The sequence below is a fragment of the Dipodomys spectabilis genome, unplaced genomic scaffold (genome assembly GCF_019054845.1).
Source record: "Dipodomys spectabilis isolate Male_0828 unplaced genomic scaffold, ASM1905484v1 ptg000278l, whole genome shotgun sequence".
NCBI classification, from domain to species: Eukaryota; Metazoa; Chordata; class Mammalia; order Rodentia; family Heteromyidae; genus Dipodomys; species Dipodomys spectabilis.
The window spans coordinates 1,343,807-1,347,468 of NW_024870955.1; the positions used below are offsets into that span (position 1 = coordinate 1,343,807).

At 37.4% G+C, this 3,662-nt stretch overlaps 1 pseudogene; it reads right to left on the reverse strand.

Moving 5' to 3' along the window:
• Positions 1-3,253: 3,253 nt before the first annotated feature.
• On the reverse strand, positions 3,254-3,353 carry LOC122126453 (annotated as a pseudogene).
• Between the last annotated feature and the right edge of the window lie 309 nt (positions 3,354-3,662).

The following is a 3,662-nucleotide window of genomic DNA, read 5'->3' on the forward strand; positions in this document are numbered from 1 at the left end:
CATGTGCTGCTGAGAAAAACTTGTATTTTGATGCTGCTGGGAGAAATATTCGATAGATGTCTGTAAAATATACTTGATCTATGCAGTTGTTTATATCTGCGGTTTCTCTGTTGAGTTTTTCCGAGTTGATCTATCTAGTGGGGAGAGTGGTGTGTTAAAATCCCCAACAATTATTGTCTTTGGATCTCTGTGGGATTTGAGTGAAAGTAGTGTTTCTTGGTTAAATTTGGGTGCTCCATTGTTTTTCGAATAGATATTTCAAATTAATATGTAGCCACCTTCTTTACCTCTTCTTTATCTCTTCTCACTAATTTTAATTGGAAGTTTATTTTATCTGATATTAGGATTGCAACTCCTGCCTGTTTATGAGGGAGATTTGCTTGGTAGATTTTGTTCCAGCTTTTAACATTGAAAATGTTTTTGTGTTTAACAGCAAGATGTGACTCCTGAAGGCAACAGATAGAAGGTTCTTGATTTTTAGTCCTACAAGACAGTCTATGTCACTTAATTGGAGAATTAAGTCCGTTAATGTTGAGAGATAGGACTGAGAGGTATTTGGGAGATCTGGCCATGTTATCTACCTTCTTGGGGTCTATGAAAACTGGGTTCTTCCTATCTTCTTGGATTCTCAGTTTGGGTGCATTTTCTTGGCCTTTATTGTGGTCTTGTTAGTTTTCTATGTTTAGGACATCTTTAAAAATCTTTTGTAGGGCTGGTTTGGTGGAGATGTATTGTTTCAATTTTTCTTGGTTATGGAAGGTTTTTATTTGGCCTTCAGTTATAAAGGAGAGTTTAGCTGGGTACAGTATTCTTGGTTGATAGTTTTTTGTCTTTAGGGCATGGCATACATCATTCCAGGCTCTTCTTGCTTTGATTGTCTCTGCTGAAAAATCTGAGGTGATTCTAATTGGTTTCCCTTTATAGGTGATTAATCTTTTCTCTCCTCTGGATTATTCATTATCTGTTCTGTCCCCTGATTACCATGAGTGGAAGTTGAGATACCCGGACTTGCCATTTTTCTTGTGTTTTTCAGGTTTGTTCTGCCCATTTGGGATGAATGAAACACCAGTTTTGTGCTAGAACACTAACTTAAGGCAAGCATCAACCAAAGTCTGTATTTGCACAGTCAATAGTCTGCAGATACAATCTCGTTCAATGGATGCATCTATTCAATGTCAAACAACTATATATTAATGGGCTACAAACCGCAAATGAGATTTGGCAAACCAGAAATTATTAGGTTTAGGGAGAAATGTGGGTAAAAAATAGGAATAGAGAGATGTGGGAAGACACAGAGAGAGTTAACTAAGTCCTAATCTCAAAACCAGAAATAGGTTGAATAGGATGAAAGTAGAGAGAGAAAAAAAAGAAGAAAGAGAAAGGGGGAAAAAAAGAGACCAGAAAAAATAGAAAAGTAAAAATTAAAAATATTATGTAGACTCGAAAACGAAATATTGAGAGAAGAACGTGCATATAATGCAGAAGGGGAGGGATATAAAGGAGATGTGAAAAATTTAAAAACAAAAATACTTAAAATATTATATAGGTATAAAGAGGTAGTACTGCTATCAAGGAATTTAAGTCTAAGAGGTTTTGAACTGAGTAATAAATTTGTGGATTAAGTGTGTACACAATGGAGGATAAGGTCTAATAATCGACTATGGGTATATCTGAGGATGTATAGAAAAACAAGTCACATAAAAAAGAACGAAAGAGAAGAAAAGGTGAAAAGGATAAGAAAGAAAGAATAAAAGATCAGAAGTTCAATAGAGCAAAACAAAACAAAAAAAAATTTAAAGAAGAAAAAAGAAAGAAAAACGCACACACAAATATACCCCTAAAATAAAAAGTATAAGAGGGAAAAAAAGTTACTAGGAAACATTTTTTTTTCAAAAAAGGTAAAAATTAAAAATTAAAAAGTTTTAGAAATTTTTTTTTATAAAATGTACAAAAAAAAAGAAAAAATATTTTGATTTTTTGGGGAGTGGTGGGAAAAATCCTGTATCTCCCTTGTGTCTGTAACCAGCCTCTTGTTGGAGTCTCTGATCTGCTTGTGGTGTTTCATTTTCCTGTGGCTTGGTTGGTTTCTTAAGTCAGTTTGTCTGAACAGGCCAAAAAATGCTGCTTTACCCAGGATTTTGTGATCCTCCTCTCAGGTTAGTTCAATGGGAGGGGGATCTGCTTTGATTATCCCAAAAGAGGGAGATGGCTTTTTCCTCGTTTGGAGAAGCTCTGATGAGGCTAGGTTCTGGGTAGAGTTGAGACTTCAGCAAACATTAGCTTTTCCCGGGGGCTAGCTTGTTAGAAACTCACGAGCCCAGGCTGGAGCCACTCTCTGGGTTTATATTTACTGAATTTCAATTGATTGGCAAGGCTGCTTAAGGGAGGGGCAGCCTCTGGCTCTGATTACCCAGTGAAGAAAGCCATTCCTAGGGCTTGCGCCTGAGCTGGGTGACATTTCTCTGGGTGAAGCTGAGTCTGGGAGGTCAATTTAGGTTCTTGTGACCTGCTAAATGACTCGAGTTTTCTTCCAAGACCTTAGTTGGAGCTAGCAGCTCCACCGAGCTTTGTCAGTATCCAAGATGGAGATGTCCGGTTCTGGGGGGGAGGGGTGGCCTTCTCTCCTCTGCTCCCTGAGAAGGAGTGAGGACGTTAGGCTTCTACTTTCTCTGAGTCTTGGTTCCTGGGTCGTCTCTGGTCTGTGAACTGCAGGATGAAGATGTCTGCTCCTTGTCAGTTCTTGCTGGTGTTGAGAAGAATCTGCTCACCCACCACATCTGGCTCCTTTGTCCTGGACTCTCTGTGTTACAGAATGGTGACTATGGCCGCCGCTGCTGCCGAAGCTGCTGGCAAATGCTCAGATCTGTCTCCTTGCCTGGATTTTCCCTCTCTGGCCTAACTCTGTGTACTGTGATGACACACTTGGTGTGATTCTCTGGTTTAGGACTGTTCACTGGAACTCTAAAACTGCTTTCTATGCAAGAGCTTGTTTAGCCTTCAGCTTCTCCTCCACCATCTTCCTGGAACCCTCTATGAGCATGGTTTAAATTTTATTTCTTTGGGATAAAATGACAATGTTATCTAATTTCAAGTTTTATAAAGGTTATGCTATGTAAGGGCCTTTCTAAGGTGAAGATTTAATACACTGATGTCAAACTAACCTTTAATTCTATGAATTACATGTATTGTTACACTTGTATTTTTGTAATCAACTTTTTAACAACTGTTTTTCATTTCTTGCATTTGAAGAATGAAAAATATGGAATACTTCACAAATTTTCATACCATCCTTGGGCAAGTACCATTTTAATCTCTGTATTGTTGTAATTTGGGTAGACCTGCTGCTGAAGCATGTAGTATCCTCTAAATTTAAGTAGTTATTGATGCAATGTTTATACAGGCACATATCCATGGTTGCCTATTTGTAACAAGGAACCCTTATTGTTCCTAAAAATGCTATTGATCATATCTCTCTAAATTTCTGTCTATAGTGGAAAAAATTATATTGTTTGGTCGATTATTCACATTTGCAATTTTTTGTCAATGACTATTTTGTCATTTTCATTTTAAATTTGATCATATTTTGAAGCGTTTACAGCTAAGTTCAAAGGTGATGGCTTTTCAAGTACTTATTTATCAACTGAGTTATCTTTGTGGAGCTA